Genomic DNA, 7,897 nt, shown 5'->3' with positions numbered 1-7,897 from the left:
CGCTCTGAACTTGGCCTTCAATCAGCCTGGCCTCAGAAGGTCGTTCTGATAAACAATCGCCAGGTTTGACTACAACGAAACCATTCAAAATTGCTCAACTACGGACACAGAGGCCGGTACGAACAAATAAGGCGTCAACGTCATTTCACACACTCTGTACACAAACTGCGAAGTTACCCTGGACCTGAACTTGTGACAGGTTACTTACCAGCCCGTTCCCCACACCCTGCTCTATCTCCACAGGAGTGACCACTACTGGGAATCATGCTCTGTGTTTCGTATTCCTCTATTGTTTGTCTCCCCCTCTAGAACGTAAGACCCCTGAGGAAAGTGTCATGATTCGCTCACACTGTCACCTAGAGTGCAGAGCCTGGCAGCCAGCAGGCGCTCGATAAGCACAAGCTAAAAGGATGAAGGACTGGATCCAGTTGCTAGGACTTAATTGCTCTGGGTTGGAGGCACACGGAGACATATTCTTGAACGAAATTAGTCACAATTTTTACCAATGAAAGTCTACATTTGTATGTAAAACGTTTTTTGAAAAGCCCAACTGATTTTCTACAAATAGCATCAAAGCAATGGTGCGTTTGTTTTTATTTTTTTAATGTTTATTTATTTTTGACAGGGAGAGAGTGACAGAGCATGACTGGGGGAGGGGGAGAGAGAGACACACACAGAATCCAAAAGAGGCTCCAGGCTCCGAGCGGGCAGCACAGAGCCCGACGCGGGGCTCGAACTCACGAGCTGCGAGATCGTGACCTGAGCCAAAGTCGACGTTTAACCGACTGAGCCACCCAGGCGCCCCTCAACAGGGCATTTTTTACTCAAAAATGGGCAGCGGTGATAATGAGAACTTTGAGAGATGTATCATTCAATCCCACCGGCCCGTGGCAGCTTCCTCTTCTGGTCCATCTGCCCACGTGCCGTATGCACCTCTATGATAATTCTACGTAATAATGCGAATACATAAACCATGCGATTGTTATAGGTTATGCTTCATTCTCTTAACACTGTTTCATATACAAGATTCCATATTTCTATTCAGACCTTCCAAGTAAATAGTGGATGCACATTTTATATAACATGATTCTCTGAACTGTTTTCCTGATCTTAGTTATTTAAACTGTTTTCATTGCTACGAGTAAGATATCTGCAAACCTCTTCACACATAGTTGGCTTTTTAATTCATTTACTGAGTGCCTGTGTTGCACTCGGTAACCAGGAGTCAGAGTGTCACTTCCAGGAACAAAGGGAACAACTTCTAGAATCCAAAAATTAACGAAAGGTTTTAAAACGCTGTGAAGACCTACCTCGCAGACATTTGTGCTTCTGTGTGACTTTCTAAAAACAAACGCACTCTTAGTCACATATTCACGCGAGAAAAGATGCCCTCGACGCCTGGAATTAATCTCACTGGGCAGAGATGAGAGTATCATTTACTGAGCGCTATACCATCCCAGGCAATGCTGTGATCCTCAACGTGTTCTTTTAGTCTTGTGAACAGGAGCTCTGCCAGGCGAGTACAGGCTCCACTTTACGGAAGAAGAGGTGGGGATTTTGTCACTTGACCGTGGATTCAGGGCTAGGAGCTCACAGAGGCCAGATTCGGTCTTTCTGATGAAGATTTACTTTCAGCATATGGCCGCCTTTCCTCTATAAAGCCAAATCCCGGAGAAGCTGTGTTTAGGACATTCAGCATCCCCCAGGTAGCTCATCTGAACATCCAACTGCTTCCTGCTGATCTGTCTCAGCGGAAGTGTCCACCAGCTTGCCCACTGGAGCCAGTGCTGACTACTTCTGAGCTGAGAAAAGAGGGGACACCATGGAGGAAACACCACCATGCCAGAAGATGGTGGAGAAAAAGCCACTTTGTAAAAGTGACAGACTCACTCAAAGAGAAGACAGGCAAGGGGGGGGGGGTGTTCATCAAGTAGTAACTTTGATGGCTTCCTCTCCCAACCATAACTAAAATCTTTAGCAATGCTCCATAAATCAGAATATGAAAATTATTGCTAACTAAGAAATTGGCTCAGATCGGAAGCAGAGTTAATAGTTAAACATTACAGCTTTCAACTCAAATAAAAATGCTGAGAGTAGCACGGTGATTTTACATTTCAGCTTTCGAGGAAACTGACATCACCCCAAACACATTGTTAGGAGGGAGGAAACTGTCACTCTCTGAGGCTAATTAATTCCACCAGATTCTTTTTTGTTCCCACCCCACATTACTCTTCTGTCAACTGGATTTAGGTAATTTGAACTAAATAAAATTTAGTCATATCTGAATTCATTCTCTTGTCTCACAAAAGTTAGCCTTGTTAACAATAGTCTTTGAACACATGAATGTATGTGAGAAATATTTCATATATAAATGTGAAATTATTCAAATGCCTGCAAGAAAAAATGCAAAATAAACGTTTAATCCTAGTATAGTTAAGGAGATAAGTGACCCACAGGGGATTACTGTCACTTCTCCTCACATTTTTAAGGTATTTCACTTTAGTCTTTGTATTTCACACCACTGGGTTTAATAACGTAACATAAACTCATTCTCTAAGATACACATCATATGGCCACAGGCAAAAGAAAACCCAAACTACATTCCAGCAGCTTCTGTTTCTTCCATCTAAGGGACCATCCATCTGCTTAAATAATAGTACTTCATTTTATAGCATGCTGCACGTACTTTAAATACAGCAACATTTGCTCCCTCCAGTAAGGGCACAGGCGATCTCGATGTGAATTACGTGCGTGTGAAACTTCCCAGAAACCAACTGCAGTTTAATAACAGAAAGCTAAACAAAACATTTGGCATAATCTCGCTCCAACATTCGGCGTATAAAATCCCGGGGTACGGACACCAAGGATGCCGAAGGAAGGGGCTTTGGAGGATTGTTCTTTCATGTACAGATTTCTCCACGTTTTATCACGTTATAACAGATGGCATAAGCAGGGCTCCAGTGACAACAGAAAGAAGAATGTTACACTAAAAAGAAAAAAAATAAGTCTACATTGCTTTCTTGAAAATTCAGATCTGGCGAGGTGAAGAGACATGAAAGAAAACAATCGCTCATTCGTCCAGGGGGTACCATGGTCAGTAAAGAGATGGATGAAAATTCTTTGCTGAGCGCTGTGGCAGAACTACTCACGAAATGCTACGGATGCATCGATGAGAGAGACTACCCCGACCTGGGGAAGATGAGGCCAACTCTCAAGAAGAGAAGCGGAAGGGAGATTCTAGGCAGGGGGCATAAACAAGTTAGGACACGGAGTCAATCACAGGCAGGAGAGAAGCAAGAAGATCCCGGATAATCGGAACTTCAGGACAGAAATAAGAGTGATGCACAATGTGAGCGAGGGAACTTGAGAGTCTTCAGACCCACTCACTCTGAACACACTCACCCATCACCTACTACTGGCCTAGCACTGTGCTAAGGCCCGGGGACACTGCAACCAAGGCTTGGAGGGTGATCTCAGGAAGCTTCCATTTCAGATACTTGGTATAAAGTCTAGATCCTAAGTGATATCAGATCTCATGCTAAAAAGCATATGCTTAATTCTGCAGGTCACAGGAAGTCCCATCCATAGGTATATACCCAAGAGAAATGGATACACGTGTCCCTGCAAAAACTTGTGCACAGGTATTTAGAGGAGCATTATTTATAATAGCCAGGTGTGGGAACAACCAGCGCGTCCATCAACCGAAGAACAGATAAGCATGATCTGGTACGTCCATTCAGTGGAAGTTTCTCCGGTAATGGCAAGAAATGAAATACTGACACCTGATACAGACATGGATGAGCCTTGGCGACATTATGCTAAGTGAAAAAAGCCAATCACAAAGGGCCGCATACTCTGTAATTACAGCACATGACTTCTCCGGAAGAGAGAACTCTACAAGGACAGAAAGAAGGGAGTGGTTTCCTTAGAGCTAGCGGTGAGGGTGTGGGGTAACAGGGTGGTAACCTCGGGATGCAGGGGCTCTTTGTGAGGTCATTCAAAAGGTTTAAACTCGACTTTGATGAAGGTTGTACATATCTGCAAACTGACGAAAAACCACTGAATTATACAAATGGGTAAATTTTATTGCATGTGAATTACATCTCAAGAAAGCGGTTTAAACAAAAATAGAGAAACAGTGAACGTTTTGGTGCAGGGCAAGCCATTTTCCAAATTGTCGTCTTAGAAAGTTAACACTGGGCTTATGAGGAGCGGAGGCTGGAAGTCCAACTAGGCTGCTGCGGGGGTGGCCTAGACCTGCGTGGTCATGGGTGGGGTGAAGGGAGGAGAAAGCCTGTATGAATGTGTCTTGATGTGACCCCGCCAGAATTTGTGGGCAGGGCCATGAAAGGAATGTGAAAGAGGAAGAGGAAAAAGTCATTATGGTCAGAATTCAACAGCTCATATGCCTGGTCGCATGGTGCCCCATGAAGAAAAATAGAGAACATACAAGGCAGAACGGAGGTGGGCAGAGAACACAACAATGTCAGTCTTACTAAGGTCAAGGGGGCACTGCCTTTGGGCCACTCAGTAGTGAGGTGGGAATAGGGCTCTAAGTCCCCGGCGAGAGATGCCATAGTCCAGGATACCGAAGCTCACCACTGGCTGAGACATACCAAGGAGAGTGGAACGAACAAGGAGATACAAAAACCAGAGACGGAGTGGTGCGGGGTGGGGGTGGGGGGTAAAATAGGCAAGGGGGACTAAAAAGTACACTTATCTTGATGAGCCCTGAGTAATTCGTACAGGGAAGTGTCGAATCACTGTATTGTACACCTGAAACTGAGAGAACACCATACGTCAACTACATTGGAATGAAAATTTTCAAAATAAAATAAAATAAAAGTTAAAAAAAAAACAACAAAGAGATGGATCCTCAGGGACAGTTAATATACAAAAGGTGAGTTGCGCAAAAGATATCTGGCCAAAGACTGGTGTGCAAAATACATAACGAACTCCTACAAACCATTAAGAAAAAGAGAATCCAATTACAAAGTAGAAGGCTTGGACAGTCACTTCACAGAAGCCATTATATAAATAGCCGATATGCACATGAGAAAATGCTGAGTGTAACTAGTCAACAAACAAATGAAATTAAAAACATAAGGAGTTAGCACTAAACAGCCTTCTGAATGATTAAAGTGGGAACGACAGACTATATATATTGAGGGGCTCAAGAACATACAGCAATAGGAACTTCCTACGGTGCAGATGGGGGTGGAATCTCATAAAATCAGACTTTGTGGAAAACCGTTCACCGGTATCTCCCGAAGCGGAACATATGCATATCCTATGACTCAACAATTCACCTGCGAGGTGTTTATCCAACAGAAATGTATGCATACCCTCACCAAAAGAGCACACCCCGGAATGTCCCTAGCAGCGCCATTTGTAAGAGTCCCAAGCTGGAAACCACTCAAATATCCACCAACAGAAAAACGGGCAAATAGAGTAGGATGCATTTGTACACTGAATCACCACACAACCGTGAGAATGAACAATCTATAGTTACAAAAGATACATAAATCTCACAACCATAATGCTGAAGCAAAGCAAATAGAGACACAATAAGAGTACACGCTGTATTGTTCCATTTATATCAAGCATAAAAATAGGAAACACTAATCCAGAATGTTAAGAATCACAGGTCAGCTGGGGCTCCTGGGGGGCTCGGTCTGTTGAGCATCCGACCAGCTCAGATCATGATCTCGTGGTTCAGGAGTTCAAGCCCCATATCGGGCTCTGTGCTGCCAGCCCAGAGCCTGGAGCCTGCTTCAGAGTCTGTCTCTCTCTCTCTCTGCCCTTCCCCCACTCACTCTGTGTCTCTCTTTCTCTCTCTCTCAAAAATAAATAAACATTAAAAAATTAAAAAGAAAAAAAGAAATCACAGGTCAGGGTGGGTCTAGAGAATGAAAGGACAGGGTGGCATCCAGCTGCCAGCTGCATACATGTTCTTGATCTGGGTTCTGGGTACACTGATGCGCTAAGCTAATGAAAACTTCCCTGAGCTATACGCTGTGATAGGTACACTTGTATGTATATATTCCATACTTCATTAAGAAGTTAAATACTTTGGGGACGCCTGGGCGGCTCAGTCAGTTAAGTGTCTGACTTCGGCTCAGGTCATGATCTTGCAGTTTGTGAGTTCGAGCCCCGCGTCGGGCTCTGTGCCAACAGCTCAGAGCCTGGCGCCTGCTTCGGGTTCTGTGTCTCCCTGTTCCTCCCGGCGCGCGCTCGCTTGCTCGCTCTCTCTCTCTCTCTCTCTCAAAAGTAAATAAAGATTAAAAAAAAATTTTAATAAAAAAAAGAAGTTAAATGTTTTTAAAGTAATGAAAAAAGAAAAAGCCATCATGAAGATAAAGAGGAAATTATGAAATCGGGAGCCCAAATCAGAGAGAGAATTATGCCTTAGAAAGAAAAAGACAGTATTTTAGGAAGTCAACCAGTTGTTTTCAACAGTGGCAATTGCTACAGAGAGATCAGAAAACATGAGAACCAAAACAGACCATTAGATGTGCAAATTGGATATATTCATTTTGAATGGAAATGCCATTTCGGACTGAAATACGTTTACTGATTCTACAGGAATATGCCAATGAATGTGCTTATTAGTAAAATGAACTGCTTCTGTAAAGGTCTCCCAAAATGAAAAGGGATATAACTTAGCCTTAGGTAAATATTATCTAGAAAGCAGAACTCTTCACTGATTCAGAGACTACAAAATGTTTTCATGCTTGAATAAATGCTTTGAAATTTAGTGTCGTCTTTATCAGATGATCTGAAAGCAGATAAGTGAATGGTCTCATAATGACTTGAAAAGCATTCCAAACTTCCATAAACTAATTCCAAGTCAGGTTCTAAAAATGTGCTCAGATGGTATATGCATTTAACGCTAATATATTTCAATTATTCTATCTATTCCCCAGCATTGAAGCAATGGTGAAATTGTTCTCATGAATAAGATTTGGATAAAACTTCACAGTGGCATAAAACTTTTAAATACAAAATTCTGTTTCTACCCATGATAAAACAAAACAAACGAACCAAAAGGCCAGGAACCAGATTTGCCCTCTCACAAGTAGACATTCAGGTGATACAGAACAGTAACGCACAAAAGAAGGGAATAAACAAACAAGGTGGGCCCCAAGTGCCCAGCTTCCTGCCTGGAGAGAGGTCCCAGATCCTCCCAAAAGGAGGAAACCCAAGTAGAACTTGGTGGAACTTTGGAGCTGAGAAGCACAAATGTGAGGTATGGGGAGGCCAAGGCTTCCAGATTTACAAAGCAGAGAGAAGGAAGTTGCACAGCTGGGGAGATCAAGAGACCCAAAGAAGTTTTCCTTGGATGAGTCTTTACACACAGCCTTAGCTGTGTATGGACGTTTGCATGTATGTGAGGAAACGGCCAGTGCTGGATAAGAGACACCAGAGAGGAACAGGTGGAAAAGCTCTGAAATTCACATGGAGGAAGGACCAATTCATATTCTTGCCAGCCAGGGTGGACAGAACTGACATATGGGATATCAGATATCAGATAAAGTACTTAGAAGTGTCATCAGCGTAACAGTGGGGGCCAAATTAATCATAACAGAGCCTAAAAGGGATCCCAGAATGGATCTCAGAAGGAATAAAATTGATTCCAAGGAGCTTAACTGCCCAAAAAACACATTTCAATACTAGTTAATGGAAAAGAACAAAATCTAATAATCGATAACGCAAGATTTTCAATGTCTGGTATTCAGTAAAAATTGGACACAAGCAGGAAAAGATGATCTATTATCAGGAATAAATTGATTCAATAGAAATAGACACAGAAATGACAGATGACAGAATTAGCAGGCATAAACATTCAATAGCTATTATAAACAATCTCCCAACACTTTCAAGACAGCAGAGAAAA

At 42.8% G+C, this 7,897-nt stretch overlaps 1 protein-coding gene across 2 annotated transcripts in view; it reads right to left on the bottom strand.

The window, feature by feature from the left end:
- DSCAM (DS cell adhesion molecule) overlaps window positions 1–7,897 on the bottom strand; it is a 693,896-nt gene that overhangs the window by 563,186 nt on the left and 122,813 nt on the right. The gene's annotated exons all lie outside the window — the stretch shown is intronic.

Source organism: Acinonyx jubatus, chromosome C2, assembly GCF_027475565.1.
Source record: "Acinonyx jubatus isolate Ajub_Pintada_27869175 chromosome C2, VMU_Ajub_asm_v1.0, whole genome shotgun sequence".
Lineage (NCBI taxonomy): Eukaryota > Metazoa > Chordata > Mammalia > Carnivora > Felidae > Acinonyx > Acinonyx jubatus.
This window is presented reverse-complemented; position numbering and strand designations above follow the sequence as displayed.